Source organism: Falco biarmicus, chromosome 14 (assembly GCF_023638135.1).
Source record: "Falco biarmicus isolate bFalBia1 chromosome 14, bFalBia1.pri, whole genome shotgun sequence".
NCBI lineage: Eukaryota > Metazoa > Chordata > Aves > Falconiformes > Falconidae > Falco > Falco biarmicus.
The window spans coordinates 6,405,953-6,420,477 of record NC_079301.1 but is presented as its reverse complement, the minus strand read 5'-3'; the positions used below and the strand labels follow the sequence as shown (position 1 = coordinate 6,420,477).

The 14,525-nt window shown below is 36.6% G+C and overlaps 1 long non-coding RNA gene across 1 annotated transcript in view; it reads left to right on the top strand.

The window, feature by feature from the left end:
* Window positions 1–2,599: 2,599 nt before the first annotated feature.
* The window catches only part of LOC130158864 (uncharacterized), a 77,684-nt gene continuing 65,758 nt past the window's right edge, over window positions 2,600–14,525 (top strand). Inside the window, exon 1 of the long non-coding RNA XR_008825512.1 lies at window positions 2,600–2,716. This is a non-coding gene — a long non-coding RNA (uncharacterized LOC130158864). The remainder of the gene's footprint in view (window positions 2,717–14,525) is intronic.

Genomic DNA, 14,525 nt, shown 5'->3' with positions numbered 1-14,525 from the left:
AAGTATGTAACTAGAGGAAAGAGCTGCAAAAATAATTTATGAAAGATACTGCTGCATACTTTTGTATAAAAATAGATTTATTATTGCGCACAGCTGGATACTGTGATTGTTCATAATAATGCAAAAGACTAATTTGATCTAAACCTGACTTTTTAATTTGACTTAAGGACTCAGGGGAGGAAGAAAATGAACTTGCGGATACTGACAAAAGTAGCAGTGTTTTGGTGTAATCAGGGCCAAAGAAAGATATTGAAATTAATAGTTGTTCAGACTTATTTAAGCATATTGTTTTCTCTGGTATTCACAAGCTCATACATGCTTAATGCTAGTCCTGTAGAGTAAGTATGAAGACGTTTTACACTATGGTTAAATCTAATCAAGAAAATGTGCCAAAAGAGTTGCATAGTTGTATTTTGTGTCGAAGAATTAACTGAACTTGACCGAATCAAAATGATGACATGAAGTTTGAGTACCTTTTCCTTTTTTTTTTTTTTTTTTTTTTCCTTTTCTCCCTCTTCCTCTTTTTTTCATGACTGATGAAGAACACATGAATATATTTATCTGAATACTGGAAAAGACTTCATAACATACTTAATCTTGATCACCTTTTTGACTTCGCTAAAGAGCAGTAGTACTGTATTATGAAGCTATTTAGTATGTCAAAATTGCTGGTAATTCTTAAGAAGTCAAGATTGATTCTAACTTGCCTGGTATGGTAGGCTTTGAAAGCTACGGTTACATTGCACTAACGTGAGTTTGTGTGAAAAAAAAATTCTGTCTTTAGCTATAAAGTTTATCCTCCTTACTATTTGGCTATACAAAATATAATAGAACAGTTTGAGGCTGTTCTAGCATAAAATTCTGTAAGAGAAAGGTCCCACTGAAGTACATGAGAAGTCTGAAAGGTGACTGTTGTGGGGTTTTTTTGCCGTCCAGTCTTGGACTAGTATGGCCAGTAAGGAATGTTTATGCTGTATGGATGTAATTCTTTTCCACTCTTTCCTCCATGTTTCCACACCATTCCAGGTGTTTGCAGTACAGCACATGCTTAAAATGTGTTCAGAGACTTAAGTGAAAATTGTGTGCTTTACAATAGTTCCAGAGGTGTCAGTATCTTGCTTGTAATCACAAACCACCCTTAAAGAAAGAGTTCATAGTGTTATGTAGGGGTTGACAAGTATATTAAGTTGTGGTGAATTTAAGGACAGTAGATCTCCCTTTGAATTTGAAGGGGAAAGAAACCCAACTAAGAATAAAGACACTTGGTGTATTAATTCTTCACCGTGTTTTTTAGTAAAACTAGCCATTTGGTTGTGAGCTGTTTTCTCATTCGATGTTAATCTAGCCACGTATTCCTCTCCCCCCAATTTTGAAGCAATTTATTTTAAGTTTTGCATAGATGTGAGTTTATGGGATGATTTTGGCATCATCATCAGAGATTAGGTTAGCTGTTTCCCCTGATCTACTAATTTGTATAACTTTGTCACAATGAGATTTGTCCTGCAGTTCTATAAGTTTGGGTACTGAAAACAGCTGTCTGTCATTACTGGAATTTGACTGCAGTTGCATTTGAAATTATTTCTGGTTTTGTGCTTCAGCTGAATTTTCCAAGTTTTTTAGAACTCAGAAAAATATGTATATGTGCTAACCAGTATTTCTCTTTGGTTGTGGGTTTTTTTTAATTATGATTTTATTTTTTCTTCACTGTGGCTCACTTAGACATACGTAATAACAAAAGTTTTTTTAATTGCAATTCCTTAACTAAAATCAATTACAGATATGTGACCTTACTGGGCTACAAGCGATCTGTGACTAGATGGTGAGAATGCTTATTGTGCTTGCACTTTTTTCCCGAATTTTAAAACAGTACTAAGAATCAGCAAAAATGCACAGAAATATCTGTATACTGGTATCTGTTAGTGTAACAGTTTACTAAGTAGCCTTAAGTAATAGTATGATTAATGTAACACTGGAGTTTTGCACACTGTAAGGAAAAAATGCTCTTTGAAGCTTTCCCACTCAAGCTTTCTGATATAATTAATCATACCTAAGTCCAGGTAAGTGGAATTGTTTTGTTTTGTTTCCTTTCAGAAAGGATGGCACATTGAAGGCTTAAGCTTTCAGTTATTGAACTTAAGTATCTAGGATTCATGTCTTCATTATTGTTCTAAGGAATGACTCAGTCATCATTGGAAAGCAATGCTTCCACATAAAAGAAAACCATCCACAGAGATACTGCTCTGTTTAATGTACTGTTTTCATTGGGCTGCACTTGATTATGCTCATGTTAACAGAGTTAATGTACAGAATTTTTTTTTCCATGATTTCCAGAGGCTTGTACATTGCAACATAGAAAGTGTTGGGGTAGAGAGCAAGATGTACTTGTGCTGCATGATTTCTTTGTCTAATTACTGTGAAAAGAATAAAACAAGTAGTTAAGTGAAGCCAAGTAATTTGAATATCTCATGCAACAAATACTGGTTTCTGTATGGAGTGTGAGGAGATATTCTTACCTTAGATATTAGCAAATATACCTGTTTATTGTCCAAGTTCTTATAACTCTTCTTCATATTCTTCCTAATGACATAGGGGCTGAGTGGAATCTTTAAAGAAATAGTTTCAAGGATGTCACTCACAGTGATGCATGAGAAGAGACTGCGGACTCTTCAGCTTACAATACTTGAAGGTTTGCGATGGGGATAGTGTTGATATCTCAGTAAGTAAATTGGTGAATAGATTAAATGTGGTCACTGGAGAATAGAACATCCTCAGATACATATATCCAGTTTGAATTTTGAAATACAGCTTTTCTTCCTTGGGCAATTAGACAGAACAAATAGCCCATTAAAACTCTTGGGGAAACTGCTGCTAAAACAACAAGCAGTTTGCATGGATGTTAGCCTTATTTAAAATCCAAGTAGTGACAATAAAATGAATAAGAATTGAACCAAAGCTGATATGGTGCATTCAACTAGAGCTGATAAATTCATTCCTAAGCAGCTGAGAATAGATGCATTTTGATATAAACGTTAGTTGGGTGTTCCTGGTCAATGGCAGGCTAAAGTTTGCCAGCCAAATTTGATGTTAGAAGGAATGAATGCTAGGAAAAGCTTTCTCCTACCCCCTCTCTACTGTTCTTCTCCTCATTGCCCCTCTATTCTCAATTTAAAAAATCAAATGCATAGAAGTTGCTAAGGCAATATTGTAATGAGAAACAGTGTTTAGCCCATACCTAAAATCATTAAGCCTGCCTGAAAATAATGTGCTTCCTTTACAGACCAAAAAGGTTAAGGCATAGCTACAGTGAACTAAATGTTGTTTACAACTGAGCACTACAGAAATCCTTATTTAATAAATACACTGATAGAGACAGAGGGAAGAGTCCAGTAACTTGTTCGAGCAACTTCAGAGAAAAGACTAGGGAGGACTAAATCATATCTTATTCAGTGCTTCCTCTGACTTACTGCCATTTTAAAGTTCTGTTAATGAAACTTTTCTGAAGAATACTTCCAAAATGGACTCAGATGTACAATTTTATGAACTAGTGATAAATTCTTCATGTTGGTGGCTAAAGTTTTATTAATTTAAATGTAGTTCTTGTTTGTCGGATGTAAGCTAACAAATGACTGTGGATTGTCAGGGAAGGTAGGGGGAGAAATCATTGGGACAAAGCATTTCTAGATGTAAAAAAAAAAATAAATATAGAGAACAATTAATGACCATTTAAGCTTTCACATATACCAGAAACAATTCTAGCTTGAGTGGTCATATTCAGGTCATGTCTGTCATCACAGTCCAAGGCAGAATTACATTTGGACTTGTATAGTCACTGAAGTGTGATTCACTTAACCAGGTCTTGTTTGTTACTGAAGGTTTCCAGCCAGTTGTTGGCAGTATGACCCCTAAAAATACTATTTGTAGACTGTCTGTTAGCAGAGCAATAAAGAAAGGCTGACCTGTCTGATATGTGAAGATGGTTAGAAATCAGGTGTAGGGAAAGCTGGAGATAAATTTGTCTCCCCTTGCTGCTTTTGAGCCCTGAAAAAGGCAGGCACGTAGAATAAATGCCTATTGCAAGCAGTAGATTGTGCAGGCACTTTTATTTGAAGGAAAAGGCAAATGAAACTAGTAGGGAAGTAGGTTAAAGAGAAGACAGGTTATTGTTAAATTTGGTACAGCTTTTTCTAGGGTTCCCAAACAACACACTGCAGAGAGTAGTGATGTTAATTAGAGAAAGGAATATGAAACAAAAACTTGGTTGCAATGGCTTACAAGAGCTTTTTAATGCTGAAATCTGTTTTGATTGTTCTTTTTTCCCCTCACAGTGCTATATAACTAAATATCAAATGTTAGGCATTCTGTGATTTCTGGAAAAACTAAAACTTGGGGGGGGAATCAGTTTTTAATCAGTTTTTGAAAAATACAGCATTATTCTCAAGTTGACTTATGTTCTTGTGTTGTTTTGGTTTTAAAAGTATGATAGGTTTGTGGCATGATAATGCTCAATATGAGAGTGATTTTAGGTCAAGCCAAGCCACTAATTTGCTGCAAAATGCAGCACTTGTCCAAAGCTGTGAGAATTAGCCTTGAAGCACCAAGACTTGTTCAGCGGCTAATCTGCTTTCTTCCCATCTTTCTAATTCTGTTACTTGGTGGAGAATCTCATGGGTTTTTTGTTGTTGAGTGAATGCTTTCTCTTAAAGTTGCTGAAAAAACTTTATTGTCATGGTTGCTTTTATACTAACGTGCAATAAGAGTTTTCCAACATGTGAAACAGTACTGCCCATTCTTTATGCAGCTTTTCCATACCTATTGAAGCTTAATGTTTTTTCTTTACCTGAAGACAAACGAAATCTGTTTATGACCTTCTTTTAAATTTTATGTGAAGTAAAAAAAAATAAAAAAAAATTTCTCAAGATAGTTGACATGGTTTAACTGTTTGTCTGAGCTAAAGCACAGGAAGGCAAATATCCCAAACTACTATGTTAAGTAGAAAAGACAGAAGGACTTTACCTTTAATTACTTAGTAGCTTCTGGTGGTAAATCAAGGCAGACAATAACAAGCTGAAATGACTCTTCCTGGTCAAATATACTCCTCAACTAGTTCTCCTTATATTAAGATCTTGACTGCTATTGAAGAGTCAATAAGCTGTTTAGGCATTGCTATGAAAATAGAGTAGTATTTTTTTGTTTTTTTTACTTTTTTGGTAACGGAAACAAGACTTAGGTACAAAAGTAATTGAGTATGCAAACTTGTGACCAGTTTCCTAAGTCAGGTTGAGTGAGTTGAGACCTGAAATACGGTAATCTTTTCTAGATATATTTTTCTATTATGTTGATCACCTAATAAAAATCTTGGGGTTGATGTTAAATTTCATATCATGTGTGTAATCGTAAATGGGTTGGAATCTTTTTACTTAATTTTCTGATTACAATGATCATTTGTCATATTAAATGACAAATAAAAATTAAATATAAATCTGCAGCTGAAGCACAAAGGTGCGTCAGACTTTGCTTTAATGATAGGACGGCAAATACGTGGAGACCTCCCTTAAAGATCTGACCTCATGAAGGTGGCAATAATGAGCCAAAATCAATATGCTAGGAAAAGAAATGATATTCACAAATCTGAGAAAACACTATTGTGTTTCATTTATTTATGCACATATTCAATGAGAATTTGTGCATAAATGTCATTCTATGAGTTGATGCAAAAACAACACAGATTTTGTGGTCAGCCACAGTATCTAACATAACAAGAGAAAATGCTTAGCTTTTGATTGTAGTATATTCTCCACAAAATTAAATATCAGGTATTGCTTTATAAAACATGCACATTCTACTAATTCTTATCTTCATGTGATTTCTGAGTGAAATTTACTGCTTCAGTTTATTTTAAAGGAATTTGTATCTCTTCAACTTCAAATTTGGAAGCATAATTAAGATGAAAACAGGAAAGCATTAAATAGTTATGGATTTGCTTCACCAAATGTTTCTAATTGCCACTGTGATCAAGGAAGAACTGAGTTTTATAAATTCTTAACTAAACTCTGAGTCCGAATAAAATATTCGTGCCAAAATTAAACTCCCCTTCTCAGAATGTTGCTTTATGTTTATCCTTCCTCATGTGACAGTACTTCAGTGGGCTGCAACAGCAAACATCATCTGATGAGAGAACTGCAGCTTCCTTTGGTAGTTTCCGTATCTATGCTGTCGCGTACGAGTAAGTCACAGGTTTAAAAACCTGAATTGAGAATGTACTTTTTTTGAGCTGATTCATAAAACGTTCAAACTTGTGGTGGTGCATGACGGTAATGTACTGTTAGATTTGGGGATGTGATGCTTCCCTCTACTGGCCGACCCACAGAGAGTACATTTTACTGTCTGGTGAAATAAGCAATAAAAGTATTTTTAAAAGCACAGCCTATGCTTAGGACTGAGGTAAGAGGATTGTTATTGCAGTCTCTTACACACAAAGAATATAATCCCTTACCTGCATCACAAACCAGCTTTATATTGTAAAGTGACTAAAACTGCATCAATCAGTTTTGGGAAAGAGTAAGTGCACTAATATTTTAAGCCACTTCGTATCTACTAGTAGCACAAATGCTAAGTATTTGCAGTACATTACAAAGAGCACGCAATGAAGTATTTGAATTTTGCAAGGAAGACTTATCCAGTATAGAACCCGTTAACCGTATAGCCTCTGACTGATATTTAAAATGGACTTATCTTTCAGCTTAACTTCAAGAGTTTAAATGCTTCTTTAATTTCAGTGAGAATTTGTGCATAAATGTCGTTCTGTGAGTTGATGCAAAAACGACACAGATTTTGTGGTCAGCCACAGTATCTAAGATAACAAGAGAAAATGCTTAGCTTTTGATTGTGGTATATTCTCGACAAAATGAGTTAGCAGTGATAGTAATATTCTAATTAACATGAACACTGAAAGATGCCCAGTACAGTTTAAGACTGCACTGTATATGAGAGCTTCACACTGTCAAAGCATTTGCATATCGCAGGGTATTCTTGCAAGTAATTAAGAGACTCCTATGTTTGTACCACAATTTCTCCCCTCCTTAATTGATGCCATTTTGCCTCTGTAATATGTAATGTTGCAGATTCTTCACCTTTGTAGCCAGAGATGAACAGCTTGCTGAGAGACCTTTTCTTCCCTTTAAAATGTAAGTTCTTATGTTAAATTGGTCGTAGCTACTAAGGCACTGCTCAGGTTGGCTCCCCTGAGATCCACAGAGGCCGAAGGTCTTCACTCAGGACTGTACGTTTGTTCATCTGGATCCACTGCACTTTCAATGTGCAGCTGTTACCATGTAGTAACAGGCAGAAGGTTGGTTGCTGCTGGTGTTCTGAGTGCACATTTTAAAAATAGCAAGTGCACAGAATTGTACTTTCTCACTAGCAGATGCAAGATATGGACAAAGATAGAAATTGCCTTCTGACATCTCTTGCCACTTCCTGACAGCAAGCAAACTGGCAAATTATGTGGCTGAGTTTTAAATGCTTTGCATGTCAGTTTTCACATGGGAGATCTGAATGATATTTCCTGCTAAAATCGGATTTTTTAACAATTGTTAATTAAATCAGCTTTTGTTTTGATTCTCTGCTGAACGTTCCAGGACTCAGTAGCAGGCATCTATATGGCTACAAAATAAATGTAGATGTTTCCCTTATGTGTCATTTTGGTACTCTACATGAGTCATAGTGCCACTTACCATGAAACTATTCTTTTTGAATCTAGACTCAAGACTACATTTGGATAACATCTAAGAAACAAATATTTTTGTAAAGTATGATCCAACTGTTCTTTTTTCTAAACACCTTTCCATACAAATTTGCAGATATATATAAAGGGGCCAGTGACACTAGAACTAAAAAAATGTATTTGCAGCAGGAGGCTGGTAATACCTAATTTGAAATGCCTGTAGTATGAGCCATCAACTCTATTCCAGAGTTTTACAGCTGAAGAATGCTAATATCTCTTTAATATACTTTTCAACACTGAGATACTAAGATATCCAGTGGAATCCTATGGTTCCTGCAGCTTGAAGTCTTTTAGAATTTCATTTACTTTTTTTAAAAAGCCAAAGCTGGTGTTAGCATGCATTTATGGTAGATTTTGAATACTTCAGAATTTTTAGACTTGGTTTGTTAGGCTTCTTGAATAGAATTACCATAGTCTGAACTTAGGAAAAAGAAATCCTGAACAGCCCATCCTCATATGTCTCAGAAATTGTAGTTTTTCCCCAGGTGGCAGGCAGAATTGTGTGATGAGTTAAGTGACTGTATAACTTCAGTAGAAAAGAGAAGCTTGAACAGTAGTGAAACTTGTACCAAGCCTTGAAACACAAAGGGGTTTTGTCTTCTCAGAGCAGGTGTTGAAAGTTACAAATGAATGGCAATAGATGAACCACAGGAGACTCAAGTACAGTCTGTTTGCCAAGGAAGAATAACCTAATAACTCTAAGTGGATGGTGCAGAATAATTTTCCATGGAATATTCCAGCACTTCAAGAGGTTCCAGTTTTGAGCAAACAATGGTAAAGTTCCTAAAAAAAAGATAAGGCTCCATTCAACTAGTCACTGGACTTTGGGGCAGCCTAGCAGGTGTACTGCCAAAAAGCCAAGCGAATAAACTGTTAAGGAAGGGTATTTGGTCTGGCTGCTGATTAGAAACAATTCAGAAACAAACTCCATTAAATGCCTTTTGAAAAGATAGCTAGCTTGGCCACAGATTTCATCTGAGCTACTTCAGCCAGTTATTATGATGATGCAATCACTTTGAACTTTAATGATAACCTAAAGCAATTTTTGAACATTGCATTGTTGTAATGAAACTAGGACCAAAACGGGAATCAAAATGATAATGCATTGAGGAATTTTGGTGTCCAGAACTAGTAGGCCAGTGTGAGATGGTCTGGTAAGTAAGAGATAAGTTTCTGGAAAGACTTTTTTATTTTGACAGCTGAAAATAAGCTACAAAGTGTATGAAGCTAATAGCTATAAAATACGCACAGAATTTGTTTCATTTATATGGGTTACAACTTGGTAACCACTTTGACACATTCATAGCTCCTCTTACCCACTAAGACTAATTATCAGTCAAATACTCCATGGTGCAATGGATGATAGACATGGCCTTTTTGGTTAAAAACAAAAAGGGTGAGTTGTAGAGGAATGAAGGCAGCGGGTTGATTAGCATTGATAATATGCAACTGTGGCCATGCCTCGGAGGCAGTGGTTTGATTGACATGGACGAAGTTCAGTGTAGCTCATTCCTAAGTCGTTAAATAGCTCTGAGGAGTGTGGGGTGGGAGTTGGACTGAGGAGGAGGAGTGTGGTCTGGTCTCTGGGGGAAGGAGAAACAGCATGAACAGTAGGACCTGACCAACGGTAAAGCCTTGTTGCAGCCTAATTTGTTTGTGTTGCAGCACATGGTAGTAATGTCTTCATAAATAATCGCTGATCTTGGTCTATTGATTAATGTGGGTACATGATCATATTTATTTTACGTAGCTAGGGTAGAATTCTGTACAGGATAACAATTTGTAAATACTGAAACTGTAACAACACTTACTTTAGTCTTTGAAATGGAAAGAAATCCTTTGTAGGGAACCAAATCCTTGATCCTTTAGGATACTTGTAATTCCTGTCTCTGCCAAAGAGAAAGAAGAAATTTTTTGAGTGTTGGTTACTTTGTTTTGGTTTGGGATAATTTTCTTTTTTTTCTCTTCATGTTATCTTATGGTACTCCCTAAGAAAGCTCAGATCCTGTGCCTTTTCTGCATCAGCTTGCTACTATGAGACAAAATTACCATTGAAATTTTCCCATCAAAAGCATCCTTCTATAGTTCCGTGAAGTTGCAATTTGGATTGTCTGCTAGATTATCTTTTGTAATCCCTGAAATCTTGTAGGTTATTTTGGCTTACCCCAGAATGTTTGCTGAAGTTGTGGGTTTGGGGTTTTTGTTTGTTTGGGGTTTTTTTTCCTCTTTTGTTTTAATCTCTTAAGGATGAAAGTAGTAACCTAAATTAGTTAAACACCAAAGATGGAGAATAGTCAGTTAAAAAAAAAAAACAACCCAAAACACTATCACAATAAAGAAAAACCTTTATAGTGACAGGAAGTTGAAACAAGCTCATGTGACTCTCAGGGCATTGCTCATCCTATAGAAGAGTAACTAGGCAAAGTGCATGCTTATCTGATAGAAGAAAAAAGATAAAAGTATGCAGGAACTTTTTTGTCATCCCAGATCTGACAGTTTCTCCTGGCCCTGTCAGCAGAGCATCACTTAAGAATTGCAGAAGAGGCCACAAGATCTCATGTACATCATCTATATTTTTTGTGTCATATATTGCTGGAGAGAGAGACAAAATGTTATTAAAAGCATGAGGTTGTTACAGAAGTGTCCTGTGTGCACAAAGAGCTACAAGGTGAATGACCATATTGGAAGAGGCTGCATCTGTCTCTCCTCAAAACTCATAAAGAGGAAGAAGGAATTCAGGGCTTAGACAGACTTCAAGGATGGTTTCATGATCATCTTGCTGCTGCTCTTAAGCAACTCGTCAAAGAAACTAGATGGTAGCATTTGTTTATCAGAGACACCTTCATCTACCAAACGTAGTTGTGTGTCAGAGATGAATCTACCTTACCTTGTCCTCGCTCCCAAGGAAGGTTGGAAGTGTTCAATGGCCTTTTTGAATTTTTTTTTGTCAAAATATTAATATTGGTAAAAACTAAATGGTTATTAAGGCCTATCTTTAAACTATTGGCTGAGAAGGAATAAACTTAAAATAGTGATTCCCATGAAAATTAGTATTTGATGCCCTGCTTTGGATGATAAATAAGGAGCTAATTTGATTTCTACTTTTAAATTCATTTAGTGTGTTGGAGTGGTCTAATGACAGCAGTTAGTAAACCCATCTGAGAAAAGCAGCTAGCAACATACAATTGGAAAATCAATCCAGAGTGGAGTATCTCTGGCCTGGATTTTAGTGCCTTGTGTAGTAGATCTATTAAACTGGATGGTTAAGAGCAAAAACCAAGCAAAAACACTTGAGACGTGTAGAATTAAAGTAATAAATTAATTTTGTGGCTTCTTCAGAGCTGGTTTCCAAAACTATAGCACTAATAGCATGAAGATGGTTTGGAGGTTTTTTTATTTTGGATCAAATCAGGTAGGAGACCAGAAATTGACTTAAACTTTTAAAAATTAAACATGTGGTGGTGTTTCAATAATTTAAGCACAATAATTGTAGTAGACCAAGTATAAAATTTCAGCTGAGAGTTATTATCAGCTGGAAGGTTATTTATTTATTATGTAAAGGACTTGTACCAAAAGTTCTAATAAATGGTAGGATTATTTCTGTTTTCTAGACTATTTTTTTGTTCTTATGTGAGAGTACTACATTGATGAGTACTAAATGTTTTCAAGGCATAAAAAATGGCAAAGTTTCAACAGCAAAATGTTTTTAAAAAAATTAAAAGACAATTAATATATGTTTATGAAGGCTTGATTGGTGCTATGTACTCTCGCTCAATGTGGAAAACATGAAGTTAGTTGACTATGGGGTGGGGGGTGGGGGGTGGGGTTTGAGACAGTTTATAAGAGGTTAAAGCTCTTTCATAATAGATGTTATAGTCCTGCTTGATAAAAATCAAACTTGGAGCTACCAGGACATGTCAAACTACATAGGAAAAAGCATGTATAGATAGAAATATGGGAAAGAAAGTTCATTGGTTCCAATGAACTGCTGAAGCTCTGTGAACTGCACCTGCATGCAAGGCCAGTTACAGAGGGTACGCTCTTGAAAAGTTACATGAAGCTCCTGCAGCAATGAATCTAAATTCTGAATTCCAATTACTTGCTTAAAATTGCTCAAGTTGTTTTAACCCTGTAGTATTTTCTTTCCTTCCTTTGTAACATGATGGTTTTAATCTTTCCTGATATTTGATGGATGCATTTGAGTTGAATTCCACCTTTGGTGACTTAATTCCATCTTTGGTGTATTGCCAAGGCATGCTTTTTCTTCTTCTCCTGAAGGTATATTTTTTTGAAATTTTTTTTACCCCCTTGCTGTTTTCCTTCTTTTGCTTTAAAGAGCGGTAAAATGAGTCCACAGGACTCATACCAATATTCAGAGCTTTTCCTGTGCAAAGGGGAATATTCTGTTATTTCATTAAAAATATGTGAAATACATTATTTTTTTAAAAAAGGAGAGGATGGAAAAAAAAACCTTGAAGTATTGAGTCTCCCTAGCGTTTTTTGATCACTACAATTACAGCAATTTAATTCTTGGTACGTTGGCTTAGGTTTTTTTCAAGTTCTGTGCTTTTTGGAGTGTAACCTAAGCTAATTAAATGATGTTCCCTCCTGAGGGCTGGCAGTTTTGGCAAGCGAGGTAACAGCTGCACCGTACTGATGAGGAATGACAAAACTTGGATTAAAGTGGCATTTCTGCCTGGTCAGATGCAATAGTTAAATTGATAGCATTGAGGAATAGAGTCAGCTTTCGCAATCGTATAGCTGAACTCACACAAAGTAACAATTTATGGTGGAGGGCTGTCTTTGGCCGGGCAAATATGCTCATTGCTGCCTCTTTAGAGTTAGCAGCCAGAAGTAGGGTGACACTTGAGTTTCATTTCCAGTTGAAGTTTTAACCTTCAGCAAGTCATTCAGAACTTTTGTGCTGTAGTTTCTCTGTCCATATAATAGAAATAAAATTTGAGTCACAGGAGTGTTGGTATATAATTTTCATAGTACTCCACAATATCTTGATGAAAGGAGGTGTGTAGGTGCAATTAACAGTAGATCAGTCTGAATTGCACTCTCAACAAAGAGAACTCTTTCAGTTAGTCTACAATAAAATTATAATTATATCCCTAGTATCCTTGGCAACAGATTATGGTCCCAAAAGGTGATATTACAGTTCAGCATTAATTACTAATATAGAGATCAAAAAGAAGGAAAACCAGAATCATTTAGACAGTTTCCAGGGTGTAAATAAGCATTATGTAAGAAACATTAAATGCATCATACTGCATAGAGATATGCTCTTAAAAGAAAGATTACTTGCGTAGTTATGACATGAACTCTGAAAAATTGTATACTTGATGATATAAATTGATACAAAGACGGTATTTATTGGACATGGATTAGTTTCTCAACAGGGAATTGTATCATTTTTTCTTTCAATAAAGCCAGCCTGTGAGACACAAGGATTCAAGCCGCCCCTGGAACGCTGGGCTCAGCTCTGGGCCCCTCACTCCCAGACAGACCCTGAGGGGCTGGAGCGTGTCCAGGGACGGGCACGGAGCTGGGGAAGGGGCTGCGGCACAAGGCTGGGGGGGGGCGGCTGGGGGAGCTGGGGGGTTCAGCCTGGAGAAGAGGGGGCTCAGGGGGGCCCGATCGCTCTCTGCAGCTCCCTGACAGGGGCTGTGGGCAGGGGGGGTCGGTCTCTGCTCCCAGGGAACAAGTGACAGGACGAGGGGAAACGGCCTCGAGGTGCCCAGGGGAGGGTTGGATTGGGGATTAGGGACAAGTCCTCACCGAAAGGGTGGTCAGGCGCTGGGACAGGCTGCCCAGGGAGGGGGTGGAATCACCTTCCCTGCAAACTTTGGCAAAACACATAGAGGTGGTGCTTAGCGACACGGGTTAGTGGTGGGCTTGGCAGTGCTGGCTTCATGGTTGGACTTGATGATCTCAAAGGTCTTTTCCAGCCTAAATGTTTCTACAATTCTGTGATTATCAGTTGATGTACTGAAGATAACTTGTTTTATTAGAACTGTTTTTACTGAGGAATTACTTGATTATCAAGTCCTTGTGCTGTGGTTGTATTTCAAACTTTCTGCAGCATTTCACAATAAAGTTGCCTTATCCTTTTGAGCTTGAACTTTAAGACTGTGTGTAGGAACACAAGAGACATTATGTTCCTTTATCCGTACCCTCAAAAAGGTTAATATTGTAAGAAATACTTCTTGTACAAGTACATCTTTTTAAATATCCTCCTGTCTCCATTTACTTTCTACTCAGTACTTTCTGATGCTATAGTTCTTCAACAGTGCACGTTGAGTTTTGTTTGCCTTCCCCTTTTCTCCCTTTGAGAATCTTTGAAATCAGTAAAAAAAAAAAAAAAAGTCACGTTACCCTGTCCAAAAGGAAATTTCACACAGATTTAGAAATCAGCAGTAATCAAAATAAAAACAAGTGATTTCCAGTTGCAAAAATGCTGATCATTAATAGTCCTCCTTCAGGGTGGATTTTTTTTTTTTTTATTAAAGTTCTTGTCAGATTAGCATTGCTACAAATAAACATTAGATCTGCCTAAAAGGATGATGCAAGTGAGAATGTCAAAACTGAGCTTGAAATGTGTAGGGGAAGATGTGTACTTTGTTTGCATAAAAGCTGAAAGGACTCTCAAAATTTCATTAGTAACACTTCAGCTGCTCTGCAAGTTAACTTTGGAAACCATAATTGCAAAAGGTCCTTCTTAAGTATGTATAAAATG